Source organism: Phoca vitulina, unplaced genomic scaffold (assembly GCF_004348235.1).
Source record: "Phoca vitulina isolate PV1807 unplaced genomic scaffold, GSC_HSeal_1.0 scaffold3, whole genome shotgun sequence".
In the NCBI taxonomy this organism is placed as follows: Eukaryota; Metazoa; Chordata; class Mammalia; order Carnivora; family Phocidae; genus Phoca; species Phoca vitulina.
In genome coordinates, this window is record NW_022589706.1 from 29,063,264 (window position 1) to 29,083,040 (window position 19,777).

The window sequence follows — 19,777 nt, forward strand, 5'->3', positions numbered from 1 at the left end:
GGAAAAAAAGAGAATGACCATGAGGTTGGTTTTCTGGATTGGCTCATAAACTGCCAAAGGGTGGTCCAGTCCTATTCAGCAAAGGGAACGCATGCATGGGGTCTATCTGGGGAGTGACGTGGAACTAGATCTCTGACTAAACGTGTGGCGTATGCTTTTTAAACCTAATCTCATGCATTCATATCCCTCCCCTCATACAATCCTAACATGTTTCAGGCTCCAAGTTCTCCAGCTTAACTCACGACATTTTATTCATTCCCAGGAAGGGATTTACCGCATCTCCTACTTCTCTAAGTCAATTCAAAGTTCTTCAAGTCTCAGAAAGACTCTAGGAAATTTAAAAAAAAAATTTTTTTTAAGCGTTGATACTTATTTTCTTACAAAAAAAAAATCACAGAGTCCTAATTCCCAAATTTCTGTATGGCCATCTCAAACCCAGGACTTCAGGCATCTGCACATTAACACACTCAACCATCCCACATATGGTTCTTCCCTAAAGACGCGAACTTGGCCTTTCTCTGTCCAGGGACCTCTCCCCACTATGAGAGCGGACTCTCTCCACTACATTTATGAGATTTGCTAGACTCCCACACAGAAAGACCTTCCTGAGTAGAGCTAGCCTAATAAGTCACCAAGAGTAACGGTAACTCTTTGTGAGATCTCCCTCCTGGAAAACTACAGAAGAGCATCTCAGACATGTAAATATTTAACAGACATCACCCGATAATATTAAGCACAACAGTAAGTAATAGCATTAAGAGTATTTTACTGTGGGTGGTGCATTTTATAATTTAGCCTCCTAAAAGTACTGTGATATGGGTGGGAAAGATAGCACCATTTTACAGATGAGGAAAACTGAAGCTTATAACTGAAGTCAGAACTCCTTCAAATCCACCACGGATCTGTTCCACCCGGGAGCCTTCAAGGCCTGGCTCAGTGGCAGCTGTGTTTTTGCTCTCTCTCCAGCTGGAAAGACAGGACCTCTCCTGCCTTGTAATTTTCCACGGCACTCTCCTCATCCTGAGGCAGTCTTTCTTTCTCTGCAGGCCACGTGTCTGCTCGTGCACCCAATCTTCCAGCAGAATTATATAAACCAACTCAGGACTAGGGCACTGCCTCACTCATGCTTACCAGTCCTAAATGTGAACACAATGCCCCACACAGTGGGGGCTCCCCAAATCCAGTGGCCCATAACCACATGAGTGATTCTCTGCGGCAAACCTTACCTGTGGGCAAAAGCCATGAAACAAAAACATACGCTGTTCTGGTTCTTGAAAACTAATGGGGAAGTTCAAGAGGACTTTTTTTCCTTGACCTTAAAGCAAAATAAATTACATTTATGTTTTACAACATGGCTGATAACCATAAACAGAAAATAGAGTTTTGTTTTCCCCATGAGTCTTCAGCTAGGCCTCCAACTTGGGGCCAAGAACATTCAGCAATGTGCCACAGGGCTTGGTTTTCATCCAGACTCCAGAAAAACGAGGAGAGGAAAATTCATTTTACCATCCATATAGCTTGAGTTCCTCTTACAGGAACCACACTCAAGAAATTAACACCTAAAACTGGCTTGTGCATATTTTTCTTCCTATAGATTTGTTGGCCATGTTGACCATTTTATTAGAACCTTTGACTCTCAGAACCTAAATCAAGTGAAAAGTCACATATTTACAAAAGATCAAATCATTAAAAAAAAAAAAATTCCTCTCTGCCCCCTGGTATGGAATAAAAAGCTCCTGACCTCGCACAGAGAGTGACTAATTCAGAGTTAACCGCTTCTGCCTGAAAGGATACCCAGGCTTCTAGAGCACCCGGACATCACAGAAGTTGCTGAAAGAAGCAGTTTACTGAATGGTACTTCTGTGTCTTCAAAGTTTTAATATGTCCAACGGTGGAAAACTAAAACCATCTGGATCAAAGAGGCTAAAATTCAATGCTTGCTTTGTTTGTTTTTAACCAGAATAACCAAAATTGAATATAGCTCACCAAGGTTTTAAATTTCTGCTTTGGTATTTTTCCTTCTGTGTCCAGCTATAAAAGAGACTTTAAAAAAAAATAAAATAAAATGTTTAATTCTACCATCAGTAACACATGTGCTTTGAGTTTTTTTTATCAGGAATGAAAGATGGGATGTATAGAGTTATCCAAACCCTTCCCTGTATATCCCATGGCATATGCTGCACACCCAAACACCACAGAAATAGTTAGAAATGTCCTCAGACTTCAGTTAATGAACTGCTTCTCTGCCCTCCCAGAAAAGTGATCACAAAATGCCAGAGGGGACTTAGGGGTGTGTGTGTGTGTGTGTGTGTGTGTGTACACACACGTTTGCATGTGCTCATCTGTGGTGTGTATGGGTGGAGTTAGGGGAGGGGAGAGCAAGCGAGAGAGAGCTGGAACTCATAAAAAGTATCTTAGGTATATCCTAAAACCCAACATTCCACTCCTTCCTTTGTTTTCCACTCTGTTCTTTGCTCCAGGACGTTGATCCACTTAATAACAGGCTCCCTTGCCCTCTGGCTCCTGGTTGGCTTTGCCCAGTGGAGAGGTTCCCACAGGCGGGTGGGCACCCACAGGACAGCAGAAGGAAGAAGAGATCCCCTCCCTACAGGGTCCCACCAGGTCACAGGTCCTCTCAGGTGGCCCCCTGCACAGAGCTCTCTGTCTCCCTATAAATGGTCCCTCCCTCACCCCTCAGGCCCTGAGTGGAAGGAGTTTGGCTGCTTCTACCCCCAGCGCACCACACTATCCTAGTATTTCCCTTAGACCCTGCCCAAGTTCCCAATTTGAATGTGCCACCTGTTTCCTGAGGGGACCCAGAAAGACACGGAGACCTAAAACCTTTGAATGCTCACCTAACATGACAGTGCCCTGTCATTACTACTGTTCTGATGCCCCTTTTATAACAGCCTTACATCCATTCAAAGAAGAGTCACTACAATATTTCAGGATCTTTTATAGCTAATTGTTTTGGCTGCTATACTGACATGTTTTTTGCTTTTTTTTTTTTTTTAATCCCCAAATTGCATCATGAGCAATAAACTACACAGTAGAGGAAACATCCTTGTAGCTTAAGTGATCCCTTTGTTCAGCCTTATTGAGGTAAAAGTGACACAGACAATTGTAAGATATTTAAAGTGTACATCGTGCTGATTTGGTGTATGTATTCATTGTGAAGAAATTCCCCCACCTGGTTAATCACCGTATTCTATCACCTCACATATTTATTTATTTAACTCCCCCCCCTTTTTTTGGTGAGAACATTTCATTTCTACTCTCTTCGCAAATATCAATTATACGGTACAGTATTATCAACTACAGTCCCCACGTTTTACATTAGATCCTCAGACCTTATTCACCTTATGGCTGCAAGGTGGTACCCTTTTACCAACCTCTCCCTAACCCCCCTCACTCCCTGCCCCCAGAGACCACTTTTCCACTCTGAGTTTGACTTAAACAAACAAACAAACAAACAAAAACAGACTTCACATGAGTGATACTATATAGTCCATGTCTTCCTCTGACTAATTTCACTTAGTATCATGCCCTCAAGGGCCATCCATGTTGTTGCAAGTGACAGGATTTCCTTCTTTCTCATGGCTGACTAATATTCCATTGTAGATACAGAGACCACATCTTCTTTATCCATTCATCCACTGACGGACACTTAGGTTGTTTCTGTGTCTGGGCTGTCGTGAATAACCCCACAGTCAACGTGGCAGCACATGGACCTCTTCAAGATCCTGCTTTCCTTTAGATATAAACCCAGAGGTGGGGTTGCTGGGTCATACGATGCTATTTCTATTTTTAATTTTTTGAGGAACCTCCATGCTGTTGTCCATGGTTGCTGCACCAATTACATTCCCACCAACAGCGCACAAAAGTTCTCTTTACTCTCTTGCCAACCTTTATTATCCCTTGTTTTTTTGATAAAAGTCATCCTAACAGGTGTGATATCTCATTGTGGTTTTGATTCTCATTACCCCGATGCCGAGTGACGCTGAGCATCTTTTCAGGTACCTACTGGCCATCTGCATATCCTCTTTGGGAAAACATCTATGCAGTTCCTCTGCCCATTCTTTAATTGGATTGTTTGGTTTTTGGCTATGAATCATGAGAGTTCTTTATATATTTTGGATATTAACCTTTTTATCCAATACATGATTTGCAAATATTTTCTCCCATTCGGTAGGTTGCCTTTTCATTTTGTGGATGGTTTCCTTTGCTGTGCCGAAGCTTTTTCATTTGATGTGGTCCCCCTTGTTTAAGTGATCCTTTTAAAGACATAAGTTGGATCAAGTCAGGTCTCTGCTCAAACCCCTGTCATCTCTCTTAGAATGGAATATTTTTCAGTCCTCCTTCTGCCCTGCAGCACCCTTTGTAACCTACCCCTCACTCCACCCCCATATTTGTTTTGCTTCACCTCTGCATCACTCTTTCCTTTGTTCACTCTGCTCCTGCCCAGAGGGCAGCCTTACTGTTTCTGGAACATGCCAAGTCCGCTCCCACCTGAGGGCTTTTGCCCTTGCAGTTGCCTCCACCTAGAATGCCACCTCCTGGGTCTTCCTGTCACTGCATGTCACTGATTCCTGCTCACCTGTAACTGCCCCAGAGGGCTTTGCCCGTCACTACCTCTCAAGCAGCCCTCTCTTGCCTCCAGCTCTCTCTCTCTCTCCCCCCTAGATTCATCTTCACTGGGCTTATTACCCTGATATATGACATATTTATTTGTTTATGGTCCACCTCCTCCTCTGAGAACACATGGTCCCAGAGAGGGGCCCCGTCGGTGAGGATTACCGCTCACGCTGATGGCCTCCAACAGTCAGCGCTCACTAAATACAAGTTGACTACATGAGGGATTTGGCCAGGAAAAAAATTTGTAAACTGCCAGTCTGCTTTCTTCCTGACTGCATTAAGACGTTCAGTGGCCATCTTTCAGAGATGCTACTGAAGGGATCCTGTATAAATTAAAAGATGAGTTTATGGGATAACCTGCCATCCCATGTGAGGTTTTCCACACTGCACATTGGAACCCATCGAATTCACAGTAAACAATAAAAAAAAAAAAAAAAAGGAATAAATTTAAATGACTGTTTAAACTAGGGCAGCACAGAGTCTATAAAGGAGCAGACAATAAATAACTACACTTTGCAGGCCACAGAATCTCTGTCACAACTATTCAGCCCTGCTGTCACAGCATGATGGTGGCCAGACACAATACACAAATGAATCAGCATAGCTGTGTTCTAATAACCCCTTACTTACAGACACTGAAGGATGAATTTTGTAACATTTTAAGGTGTCAAAGAATATTCTTCCTCTTTTAATTTTTTTTTTCATTGAAACATGTGAAAAATATTCTAGGTTCATGAGCCACATAAAAACAGGCAGGAGGCCAGATTTGGCCTCTGAGCTGTAGTTTGCTGACCCCTGATTTAAATCATTCCTAAGGGTGGCTTTTTTCTACAGATAAAATACATTCTGGTCCATGAACCTGTTCAATGGTCTACAATTAATTAAGCATGGAACAATCACATTTGTTAAAGAATAATAAGCTGGATCAAGTTTTTTGGGTGAGCAAACTTTACTAATTCCCTCCTCTACAACTGTTTTCCTACCCAGATTTGGGTCATCTTGAAACACAAGCTATGGTAGCATTTTTTCCTCAACTAAGTATCTTCATTTTCCATCCTCATGAAGAAATCTCATCCAGCTTCTTCTTCCTTTATAGAAAGGGGAACTGTCACAAAATCTTAGGATAAAAAGAAGAAGGTGGTTTCCCAGGCTCTGGGGCAAGGCAGATTTCCACATAATGTTTTATGACTAAGTGTACAAGGTGTTGCTTACACTTTGCTTTCAAATACTTTCAAACACACCCCGTTGTGTGGGCCCTGGAATGAGAACTATTTGGGTTGCAGGTGCTGCTAGGATCTAGGGTCATCCATCCCCATGAGCCACAAATCTGCTGAAAAGGACAGGCCGGAAGATGGCATGGCTAAAACATGTTATTTCAACATCTGAAACTAAGATAACACTGTGTGCTAACTCACCGGAATTGAAATAAAAACTTAAAAAGAAAAAAAGGAAACATACACACAAAGTCAATTAAAAATTTTTGAAGAGAAAAAACTTTTAAAAATTAAAATTTTTTAAAGAGATAAATAGGTAAAAACAAGTTATTTCATGACTTGAAGCAGAAGATTTTAAATTTCACTCAATTATCATGACAGTCTCATCTCTCTTACATAATAGCAATATATGAAAATAAGGAATTTGAAGAAGCACTCTTCATACGATCACTTAGAAGAGTCGACCAAACATAGGAAAGAGGTGTAATTTTAACATCAAACATGTCTCTTTGACCCTAGATACACAGGAGAGAACAGGAACACTTCACTTCAGGTGTCCGGATATTTTAGATATCCTGATGTCGGGTGTCCTGGAAACCCGATCAAGAAAGAATTCAAAAGGAAAGTTCTCCACATTTACGCCCCTCATCTTCTCCAAGCCTAGGAGACATGGAACAAAACCAAACAAAACTCATTATCACCTAATTAATTACAGACTCCACTTGCCCTGCCCCTTTTGAAAACAGATCGATCGAAATGTGACGTGAAAAATTCTAAAGTTCTTTGAAAGACCTCTCGTGCTCTGCTTCTTGAAGAATTTGTTTTCCATCTCCCACTGTAAGTAACAGCAGCCTTCAGACTGACTGGGAAAACCAGGGATGAAATCGGGCTTCAGTTAAATCCCAAGCTGTCAGGGTCAGTCTCCGGAGAAAGCGGACGTGGCTGGAAACCCGGGCATCTCACGTCCATGGTCCAGTTCACGCCACAGACAGCCATCCACAGAGCCATCCCGTCTCCGAAGGAGCTGCCTCCGTTCGGCGGAGCTGGGGCCCATCCACATAAGTGAAAGCTGAGACATCACATCACAGAAAGTGGTAAGAGAAGCGCCTCCGCTTCAGCTCACACTCTTCATTCAGTTTCTGAGGGAGATGAAAATGCTGACAAGGCAAGCGGCTTCAAACAAAAATGGCCAGCAATGAATGACTATGCCAAGGAATCCCAGTCGTCGTTGCCTGGCAAGCCGGCAAGCATTCAGACAGACATTCTTTCGGGAACACCCAGGGCGCCACGAAATCACCCTCTTCCAAACGTCCAGGGAGACGGGGATGTGGACCCCAGGTGAGAGATGAGATCTGCTGGAACAGCCTTTGGCTTCAGCTTGTGTTTGTTTGCTAGGGCTGCCATAACCAACACCCACAGGCCGTGTGGCTTACACTCGGAGATCTCTAAGTCCGAGATGCTGTCAATGTCAAGGCTTGGCAAAGTTGTTTTTATCTCTGTCCTTGGCTTATAAATGTTGTCTTCTTGCTGTGTCTTCACGTGGTCTTTCCACCGTCTGTATGAGTCCAATTTCCTCGTCTTATAAGGACACCAGTCATATTGGTTAAGGTCCACCTGAATGACCTCATTTTAACTTCATGGCCTCTTTAAAGATCCTATCTCCAAATACAGAGTCACGTTCTAAGGTCCTGAAGGTTAGGACTTCAATATGAGAATCTTGAGAGGACACAGTTCAGCCCTTGACTCTGTCAGAACAATGGCCATGGCAAAGCTCTATTTGTTCGTTCTCGCCAGTGCCAGGGCTAGACTTAATAGACAGGGAATTCTCACTCTTTTTGAAAATTAACTACCTTTCCTCATGAAAGAATATTGCATTCGACAATGTCCCAACACCATTCTGATTTTGATGATCAAAAAAGAGCAACGTATCATTTTTAATGCCTTTATGAGAGACTTCATTACATACCAAATCCAGTCATAAAGTAGGGGTAGGGGTAAATCCAAAAGATTTCTAAGCACCAGCTGCCAGTCCACATTTTATAAGCAATTTTCACTGCAACAAAGATCCAAACATGGAAAAAAATCAGGACATTCACTTGACATTCATCATAATGAAAGGCAAGTGTAAAAAAAATACATTTTCACTCATTTCACGTGTGCCTTTTCACATAGGCATTCACGTCTTTGCATGAAGGATTACCTAGTCCTGTGTTAATCTGTACTGCCTGCTCCCGATATCAAAATGGGTTTAAAAAATAACACGGAGATCAAGACTTCTATTCAAACCAGGTGCATGGCCAGGAATATCATTAGCTATATGTAATATTGTAAAGACCTATATCTAAAGAATCACCAAAGCCATTTTTTTCAAGAAATACTAAAAACAATATCATTTATATGATTTAATCTCAATTTAAGCCTTCTAACAATTTATGACCTTATAACCTACTTTTATCCTTCAAGTTTGACTATGTTACTCATTCATTCCATAAATGTTTACTGAGATTGTATTATATAGCAGGAAGCATTCTAAGTGCTGGAGACAGATCATTAAATAAACAAAATCCATACCACCTCACACCAGTCAGAATGGCCAAAATTAACTCAGAATGGCTAAAATTAACAGATGTTTGCGAGGATGTGGAGAAAGGGGAACCCTCATACACTGTTAGTGGGAATGCAAACTGGTGCAGCCACTCTGGAAGGCAGTATGGAGGTTCCTCAAAAAGTTAAAAATAGAGCTACTCTACGACCCCGCAATTGCACTACTGGGTATTTATCCAAAGAATATAAACAGCGATTCGAAGGGACACATGCACCTCAAAGTTTATAGCAGCAATGTCCACAGTAGCCAAAATATGGAAAGAATCCAGATGTCCACAGACAGATGAATGGATCAAGAAGATGTGGTGTATATATATATACAATGGAATATTACTTAGCCATCAAAAAGAATGAAATCTTGCCATTTGCAACAACACAGATGGAACTAGAGAGTATTATGCTAAGCGAAATAAGTCATTCAGATAAAGTCAAATACCATATGATTTTACTTATATGTAGAATTTAAGAAATGAAACAGATGAATATAGGGGAAGGGAAGGAAAAATAAAATAAGATGAAAATTGAGAGTATAGAGAGGCAAGGAAGGATAGAATGAAGGAAAGCAGCTAGGAGATCCCTGGAATAATCCAGACAAGACAGAATGGTGGCTTGGGTCAAGGTGGCAACAATGGATACGTTCTGAAGGCCAAGTCAAGAAGGTTTTCTGATGGACTGGAAAACATGTCTCCATTTCTTCCTTTTCATTGATAATGACTAAGCCCCAGCCCAGACCCTCTCCTCATTCCTAGATGGCTGGGAAAGTTTGGAATTTGCTCTCCCTGTCCTCAGTGCTCTCCCTTCTGTCTCTCTCTCTCTTTATCCTACAAACCACAGCAGGACTGGTGTTCAGAACACTCTCCCATCATCACATCCCTTGCTCCCCGTGGGTCTCTCTCCAGAGCACAGACCTGCTCCAAAGCCCTCCTCCTTGCGTGCGTACACCTGCCCAAGACCTCATACACCTTCCCATCACTCCACCTTGGCTCTCCATTGTCCTAAATCTCAAGACCCAGGCCCTTCAAGGTTCACAGCAGATGCCACCTCCTTTAAAAAGTCTTCCCGAGACGGTCGAGCTCATACTGACTTCTACCCCCTCGGGGTTCCTGAGGCCTTTACCACCAGTACCAAGTGTTCCACATCATACTGGCCCAGCTAGACTGGGCATCCCTAGAAAGCAAGGGCCATGCCATACAATTCTCAGCCCCATGCCACCTACCGTATAGAAAGCAATTATAAAACTTGCTGAAAAGAACATCATAGCAGAGCATGAAAGAACAGGTTTTAATTATCATAAATGTATTTTCAACACTTAAAAAAACTGGGAGCAGTCACATAAAAATCCACATTTCTGCCCTCTCTTGAAATAGTGGGACATCAGGCAACACTGGACCCTCATTCTTGAATAGCCAAGTGGTAACTATGCTCTTTCCCCCCACCCCCTTTATACTCCAGTTCACTTGTTTACTTTTCTGTCAAGTCCTGGTAGGTATTTGAGTTTGTAATCCCCATATTACACACTGGTTACCGTGAGTTCTTAAATTATCAGGTTCTTGTGGGAACTAAGTATTTATTGAAGGTTATATTGGTTTTTCTCTTTCATGATATCCAGTGTCATAGTTATTGTTTCAGACTTTTCTATATTATAAACATAATCAATTGCATACAAACATCACATACATATACAAATATAGACATACATATGTATTTTGGAAACTGTCTCCTTAATCTCCCTAATAGATTACAATTCCTACACTATGGTTCAAAGTACTTTAAAACATGGGGATTATATTTCCTGACATGACTTGGCATAAGACGGACAGATATCAGTACATAATCTATACAAAAAGAAAGGAAGACAAGGCGAAAATAAATATTACTGACCCTGATGAGCTATTCATCAAACCATTTTAGGAAAAAAGAAGTTACTAAAATTCTTCTGAATCTACAAAAAATACATGGCTCTGTTGATTTTTTTAAAAATGAAACATCAAGTATTAGAGATTGAAATACATATAGATAAGGGGTATTACCATGGGCTTATTCTCCAGAGTACCACTGCCTACATTCTTTAAAAAAAAAAAAAAAAAAAAATTGTCATCTTCCTAATTATTATTAAATTTCAGCAAACTGGAACCAAAGGAGGCAAATCACACCCTAGAGAAACAAATCAATCAGTCTTCAGACAAGCCTATCAAGAGCTGAAACCTTAAGCAGTAATTGGAGTGCCTGGGTGGCTCAGTCAGTTAAGTGTCTGCCTCAGGTCAGGATCTCAGGATCTCAGGGTCCTGGGATCAAGCCTGGAATAAGGCTCCTTGGCCAGCGGGGAGCCTGCTTCTCCCTCTCCCTCTGCCCCTCCCCACTGCTTGTGCACTCTCAAGCTCTCTCTCAAATAAATAAAATCTTTAAAAAAAAAAAACCTTAAGCAGTAATTATTATTGGAAGAGTTTAAAGAAGTCATCTCCTTTGACCTATGGCCCGTGTCTAGGGGTTTTAATTAAGAGAAAAGCAAATCTAGACACAGAAGTCCAAAGATATTTAAAAGGCACACTGGCTTTATCTATGCATCAGTCATTACTTCTACTCCAAGCAGGCGTGCCTTTCTTAGCAAACAGCTTTCCTGATTAGCAATCGGATTTGAGAGACTTTCATGACCACCTCCAGCCTTGTGGTCTGAAAAGCAAACAGAGTTCAGTCCAAAGCCCATATTTAAAGCAAACAAACTGAGCATGAAGGTACACTTTCAGACACAAGATGGGATTCTTGTCCTTCAAATCACCTTTGGTAAATATCTTTCTCCTTTCTCTTGCTCAACTCAGTGTTTTAACTAATAAGCTTTCAAGGGAATGTTTGCTGGCTTAGCACATACTTTACCACTTTTCCCACAAAGATCACCCCCTTCCTCGGCATGCAAAGAGGACAAGAAAGTCTAACAAATGAATATTAGAGAAAAATGTATTGTGTTTTTAAAAACAGTAGGAAAAAAAATAAAAAATAAAAACACTTAGTAGGGTTTTATAAACTACATTCAAACACAATGAAGGAAAATGGTCCGTGACCATACTTCCCAGTTAGCTCCTGATTCTTTTTTAAAAGGAAGGAAAATGAATAAATAAACATGGTGAGAAAACTCAAGTACGTAAAAGAAAGAAAAAGAAAAATTTTCCAGTGTATTAACATTCATATCTTTTTAGAGAAAAAGTATATGTGCCAGCATATATATCTTTTTAAAAAGATTTAGACAAAAGAGAACGGTATTCATATGATTCTGCAAAACGTTTTTTCATTTTATATAGATACATGAACATATGTATACATAAGTATGTGTATGTACATATATATTATTATATTATATATTATATTTTATATATATAAAATTATTTCAAATCAGCACACATACTTCATTCTATAAACATGCTATATTGTAACTTGTACAAATATCTTGGCATAGTTGTAAGTGAGCCTATTTATAAAATTGCTGGTGATTTTAAATTTTGAAATATATTGCCAAATTGCTCTTCACTGGTATCTATTTTAGAAGATAATTTAATCTCAAACCGTAGTCCCTTTTCTGCATGGTTACGGGTATCAAAACTGACCTGCTTTGTCTCAAACTGAATCACAGGTCAGACAACCAATCCATCGCAGACTAAGCCAAGTTCTTCTAGACAACAGAGATTACGTGAACCAAACCAGAAACATCTTACAGCAAAGATGAAGGCTGGGGATTACAGCTTCGTAAAGGCTCTGTGTGGCTGACCTTTTACTTCTTTCTATATTCTTTGTCTAAGATACAAGCTCAGGAAAAGAAAGGAGCTAAGGTTGGGGATTAACATCTCATAGGTACTTGTCTTATCCCTTTGGGCTGCCAAAACAAAATACCACAGACTGGATGGCTTATAAATAACAGAGATCTATTTCTCACAGTTCTGGAGGCTGGGAAATCCCAGAATATGGTGTCAGCACAGTTGCCTTCTGGTGAGGGCCCTCTTCCTGGTTCATAGCTGGCCTTCTCACTGCGTCTTCACAGGGTCAAGAGGGCTAGGGATCTCTCTGGAACCTTTTTTGTAAGGCACTAATTCCATTCATGAGGGCTCTACCCTTCTGACTTAAGTACCTCCCAAAGTCAACCCCTCTTCATACCATCATCTTTGGAAGTCAGGATTTCAACATATGAATGGGGGGGGTAAGAGGAGGGGGACACATTCATTTAGACCATAGCAGTACTTAACTATGAATACTAGCAGTTGAAAATACCAAGAAAGCAACAGATAGACTGGAGTCTCAAACCATCATAGAGTTGAACATTTTGTTGGTCCTTCACCATTGTCAAATTCTAGGGAGCTCCCATGATAGCACAAAGAAACCGAAGTTCTCAAACAATGAGTGCAGAGTGGGGATGCAGGGATAGTTAGGAACGTCCACGGCTTACCTAATTACTTCCTTCTCTAAGTAGCTGCCTGGGAGTGTCTGATTCCCCTCACAACCAGATCCCTCTGGGTAATTTACAGCAAGTTGGTAAAGTGTGTTGGTGGGCCACATCCCTTGGCTATAAAACCTAGGACTTCCCAAACATGCCCTGCATTTTTATTTCTGCCTCTGAGAGTCTGGTTAGATATTTTCCTCAGGTAAAAAGGCTTGAAAACGCCCATCCACTGACAACTTCCTACCTCCTAATTTATCAAAAATAACAAAAAGCTCCAAATTAATCACATCCATATTAATCACTCTCTCCTTGGAAATTCCAAAGCATCCTACTCATAATTCTCTGGGCCTTTATTATCTCATTAATTATAAAAATAATGAAAGATACATAAAGAAAGAGATATATATAAAGAGAGTTTTTCCATAGGCAGGGCTTTCATTTATGCATATACACAATGGAGCTCAAAAAAAAAATTCATATTCAAATTTAAATTAGGAGATGTGAGACTTTGATAAGACCATTTGATCTCACCGATCCTAAGTTTCTTTAGCTATGACGTAGAGTAAAACTGCCTCTCTGTCATAGGACTGTTGTGAGGATCAAATGAAGTCTCCCACCCCACCCCATCGAAAGCTGAGAAAGTGCTTAACTACTTAGCATACTGGACATACTCAAAAAAAAAATGTTAGCTCTCCCAAAAGGACTTCTATTCTGGCTGTCTTTCCCCCAGGATATTTCATTTTATTCCCTCCAGCAACTACCAAAGTAACCTTCCATACAGGGCACTTTAAGACGCTCATTTGGAATTTAACTGAATTGTTCTGAACGAAGTAGAATTAATTCAGCATTTCTTATTACTCATAAATTCAGGCCTGCTCAAGAACAGCAGTCATTTTTGATCCAATTTTAGAACCACTGAGGGCCCAACGTTGTGATCGGAACTCTCCACTTTTTATTTCTGAGGTGAGTCTTTGGTAAAATCACTAGTATCCTCTTACTTTCCTAGCTACTGTCACGCTTTAACCAGACACCAGAAATGAACCACAGCATTAACAAACCATCTGCAAACTTACATCTTCAAAAGAATCTCCCTTACGAAACCAAACACAGAATAGTTACTAAGATTCTAAAATCTGTCCTCGAAGGGCCTCAGCTGCATGATGACTGCAGGAAAAACCATTTTCTTCAATTCTTAAAAAGGGTACACTAGCAAATTACACAGAGCAATTTCCTAATGCTAGCTAGACTGATGTTGATACTCATTTTTTAAATAAATTACTGGCTTGGATACCGTCTATATATAAAAACATCCAGTAGACTATTTTTGTTTATGAATAAAGGGGAAGATCAATTCTTATTTGAGCAGATAATAATCAATTTGGAAATTTCCGAAGTCATGAACAGTTATCGTGTCATGAATATAGATCTTATTCAGACAGTGTAATCAAATTAAATGTTTTATTCATTACAGGTCAATATAGGACTGAGAAACTACTGCTTGTTCTTATATTAGTAATTACATTAAAATAAATAACAATTGATTATATGTCACTCAAGTATGGTATCTTCGAAGGCTTTTAAAGGAAACCTAATAATTCACAGATTATTTCACATAAAAACTATAAAGACAAGCAAAAAAATCAAAAGATGTAACATGCCAAACTCTATTAACATATTTATCACAAACATCTCCACTGCAGACTTACACAAAAATGTGTTTCCTCCTAATGAAAGCAAGTTCTGGATACTCTCTTCATTCTTGTACTGGTTCACTGAATGGGACGAAGCTGATTTGATTTTGCTTCATCGGCAACCACATGATAATAAACAGGCCGGGGTCTTCACAGATGTCACCGTACCACAACTCAAACTTCAGGGGTTCAATCATTCCCCGAACATCAGTCAGCACAAGGCTCTCTATAAACTTAAGAAGTTACTATCTATCACCCAGCCATATTTTGTATCAGCTCCCTAAGAAAAACAAGACCAAGACCGTATTTTCCTAGAATATTTTAAGTACTATATGCCTCACAGGGTCCATTCATCATTCTGCAAATGGGTCACCAAGATTTTTAAAAGGCATCAAAGAGAAAGAAAAGATTTAAAGGAATGGCAGGGTTAAAAGATCCACGATACCCACTTCCTGAGTCCTGGAGTTGTAAGTGAAAGCTTACCTATGGCTTTTTCTTGTATGTTTTTATGAAGATTTTATTTATTTATTTGAGAGAGAGAGAGAGGGGAGAGGAGAAGAGGAAGAGAGACAAGCCGACTCCGCGCTAAGCACAGAGCCCAACGCGGGGGTCCATCCCACAACCCTGAGACCATGACCTGAGCCAAAAATCAAGAGTCTGACGCTTAACCAACTGAGCCACCCAGGTGCCCCTGGCTTTTTCTTTTAAATGAACAATAAAAAGAATAATTCCACATTCTCTATGGATGCATTTTTATGCAGTGACATTATCAGCCAAAGAAAGCAAAGGGGCAGGTAACACATATGTCCACTCCCATCAAGGTGGTCTACCCAGGCTGAAATAAGAAGACGTGCCGAGAAAGAGCAAAAAGCTGAGAAGCCATCCTGAACGGGGCCCTCCAGAAACTGGGAAGCATGGCTTGACCTACTAATAGAACTACAAAAAACATATTCTAGATCTAATTTTGATTTTAATACTCAATTAAACCCCCAGTAGCAGAAGTCAACTTTCAGCTGTATGTCAGAGAAAGGAAATGTCTCTGAATTTCACCAAGACCAAAATTTTATGTTTTTTCACATTAAAAATAAGTCATCCCCCAAACAAAATTATAACTTAACAACAAAACAAAATGGCCAACTAGAATCCAAATGTCACCAAAGAAAGCACTGACCTTTTTTCCCTTCTAAATCACACCTATTCACAATTTTTACAGTTGTAATGCAGTCTTCATATTTCCAATCCAATTATTTTAATGTCTGCACAATTGCTTATTGGGAACTATACTAACACAAAGACAAAAAGAACACGGGTAAATATAAAAAAATACAGGTGGCATTTTAATTGTACTATGAAAAATGTTCAGTTTTTTTGAAACATAAAATCATACTATGTTTCCAAAACCCAAAATATTTTAATTCATAGAGTTTCCATTTAATAAAATTATAGTTTTGTGAAATTTATCATTTTGTGTAAAAAAAGACCCAATTCATATAATCATTAACGAAAATTCTTGAAATTCTTGAGATAATATACCAAACTTGCAAATCCTTCAGTCAGTAGTTATTGGTAAAGATTAAGACAGAAGTAATGGAAAATTTTAATCTGTTTTATTCAAATGGATAATGGGCATTAGAATGCTTACCATCTTTATGAAAAACAAAGCATTTTTTTATTTAAAGTAATGCATACAGTAATCTAGAAAATCCATCTAAATTGGCTTGCATTCTCATCCACCACTTCAAATTTCCACATTTATCCCAAAGAAAAATAACCAGAGACTAGTACTTTTAAGAGAGTGACTCAAATAGGAATGGAGAGGAAAAGTAGCAAAGATATGATAGTAAAAATAAATAGAGACATATTGCGACTTAACCCTATTTCTTGAACAAAACTTTTTCACAGAAAAACTGCACTGCAAACCTAAGTAAAGTATAATATGGAACAAGCATAAGGACAGGCATAAATAATCAACGAAACAGAACTGAGAGTTCTGAGATAAACTCTTACATTATGGTTAAATGATTTCCTACAAAGGTGCTAAGATATATCAACAGGTAAAAGATAGTCTTTTCAGCAAATAGTTTTGAGACAATTGGATATCCATGGGAGGAAAAAAAATTAACACACCCAAAACTTAACCCCAAAGGGACCAAAGCCCTAAGTGTAAGGACTGAGACAACAAAAGTTCTAGAGCGAAACATAGGAAAAAAATTTCAGTGACCTTTAGTTAAGCAGAGAATACTTAGAAACATCAAAATCATGAACTTTAGAAGAAAAGACTGAATAACTGAACTTCGTTACAATTAAAAACTTTTAAAACTCAACACCTAAAAAATGAATAATCTAATTAAAAAGTGGGCAGAAGACATGGAAATGGCCAATGGACACATAAAAGATGCTCAACGTCATACAAATCAAAACTATAATAAGATATCACCTCACACCGGTTAAATTGGCTAAAATCAACAACACAAGAAACCACAGGTGTTGGTGAGGATGCAGAGAAAGGGGAACCCTCCTGCACTGTTGGAGGGAATGCAAGCTGGTGCAGCCACTCTGGAAAACAATATGGACGTTCCTCAGAAAGTTGAAAATAGAACCACCCTATGATCCAGCAATTGCACTACTAGGTATTTACCCAAAGAATACAAAAATACTAATTCAAAGAAATGTACGTACCCTGATGTTTATAGTAGCATTATCTACAATAGCCAAATTATGGAAATAGCCCAAGTGTCCATCGACTGATGAAGAGATAAAGAAGATGCGATATACAGCGACGATGGAGTATCCCTCAGCCATAAAAAAGAATGAGATCTTGCCATTTGCAATGATGGGGATAGAGCTAGAGAGTATAATGCTAAGTGAAGTAAGTCAGTCAGAGAAAGACAAATACCATATGAATTCACTCATAAGTGGAATTTAAGAAACAAATGAGCAAAAGAAAAAAAGAGAGAGAGAGGCAAGCCAAGAAACAGACTCTTAACTACAGAGAACCAAAGGGGAGGTGGATGGGGGATGGGTGAAATAGGTGGTGGGGATTAAGGAGTGCACTTGTTGTGATGAGCACTTGGTGTTGTATAGAAGTACTGAATTACAATATCTTACACCTGAAACTACTTTCACACTGTATGTTAACCAGAATTCAAATAAATTCTTTTGAGCTTTAAGGACAGCCTTAGGAAAATGAAAAGAGAAGCCACAGACTGGGAGAAAATACATGCAAATTATATATCTGATAAGGGATTTACAGACAAATAACTCAATATGAAAATACGCAAAGAATTTGAATAGGCACTTCCCTAACGAAGATATAGGAGTGGCTAAGAAGCTCACCGATTGTATAACTTGTATAACTAACTCGATAATAAGGAGATAAATTTCATAATTATCATCTTTTGTTCTTTTCAAAAGCTACATAATAGGATCATTTCATCAGTAACTCCAAAGCACGTTACTTTGTACTTCTCATATCACAGCCAAGTTTTCAAATCACTGTAAAAAATAATGGTAATAACATCCAGACTGAACAAGAAATGAAACTATCTCTATTTGCAGATGACATAATCTGGTATATAGAAAATCCTAAGGAAGTCACAACACAATAAAAAACTATCAATACTAATAAACAAGTTCAAGGCTTAAGGAAACAAGATCAATTTATAAAAATCAACTGTATTTCTATATACTGGCAATGAATACTCTGAAAATGAAATTTTAAAAATGATTCCATTTTATGAAGGTATCAAAAAGAAAAAATACTTAGGAATAAATTTAATAGCAAAGGGCAAGATTTGTTGCCTAAAAAAAACCAAAACACTGCTGAAGAAATTTAAAAAGATCTAGGGGCACCTGGGTGACTTAGTCGGTTGAGCATCTGACTCTTGGTTTCAGCTCAGGTCATGATCTTGGGGTTGTGGGATCGAGCCCTACATCAGGCTCCCTGCTCAGTGGGGACTCTGCCTAGGATTCTCTTTCTCCCTCTCCCTCTGCCCCTCCCCTGTTCTCTCTCTCTAAATAAATCTTAAAAAAGAAAAGGATCTAAATCAATGGAAACATTTCCCATGTTAATGAATCAGAACTCTTTTTTTTTTTCCAGTTTTTTTAAAGAGAGAGCAAGCGCGTGTGCACGCATACATATGCATGTGGGGGGGGGGGCGGTAGGGCAGAGAGATAATCTTAAACAGGCTCCACGCCCAGCATGAAGCTGGACTCAGACCTCAATCTCACAACCCTGAAATCATGACCTGAGGCGAAATCAAGAGGGTGGACACTTAACCCACTGAGACACCCACCCACCCTGGATCAGAACTCTTAATATTGGTAAGATGGCAATACTCCTCAAACTGATCTGGAGATTCAACACAATCCCCATTAAAAGGCTGGTTCAACATTCAAAAATCAATTAATATAACCATCATATCAATAAGCTAAAAAAGAAAAAAATCACCTGATCATATCAATAGATGTAGAAAAAGTATCTGATAAAAATCCAATACCCGCTCACAAAAAGAACTCTCAGCAAACCAGGATTAGAGGGGGAAACTTCTTCAACTCGATAAAGAACATCTACAAAAAACCTATAGCTAATCTTATACTTAAATGGCGAGAAACTACATGCTTTCTCATGATCAAGAACAAGGCAAGATACTTCTCACCACTCCCATTCAACATCATACTAGAAGTCCTAGCTAGTGAGGTAAGACAAGAAAATAAAAGGAAAAGATTGAGAAGGAAGAAATAAAACTGTCTTTGTGTTCACAGATGACATGACTGTCTATGCAGAAAATCCCAAAGAATCAATAAAAATACTCCTGGATCAAATAAGCAATTATAGCAAGTTTGCAGAATTCAATGGTAATATACAAAAGTCACTTGCTTTCTTACACACCAGCAATAAACAATTGGTATTTAAAATTAAAAATATAATACTGTTTATTCTAGCATCAAAATAAATGAAATACTTAGATATAAATCTAGTAAAATATGTACAAGATCTATATAAGGAAAACTATAAAACTCTGATGAAAGAAATCAAGAAGTTCTAAATAAATGGAGTGATTCCACATACATGGATAGGAAGACTCAGTACTGTCAAGATATCAGTTCTTCTCAACCTGACCTATAGATTCAACACAATCTCAATGAAAATCCTGGCAAATTATTTTGTAGATATTGATAAACTGATCTAAAGTTTACAAGGAGAAGCA

At 39.1% G+C, this 19,777-nt stretch overlaps 1 protein-coding gene across 14 annotated transcripts in view; it reads right to left on the minus strand.

Annotated features, from left to right (window-relative positions):
• The window catches only part of APBB2 (amyloid beta precursor protein binding family B member 2), a 355,537-nt gene that overhangs the window by 263,648 nt on the left and 72,112 nt on the right, over positions 1-19,777 (minus strand). The window contains exon 3 of one of the 14 annotated variants that reach the window (XM_032400241.1): positions 7,816-7,902. The exons of the other annotated variants lie outside the window; for them this stretch is intronic. The gene's annotated coding sequence lies outside the window, so the exon portion shown is untranslated. The remainder of the gene's footprint in view (positions 1-7,815; positions 7,903-19,777) is intronic. 14 annotated transcript variants of the gene reach the window in all.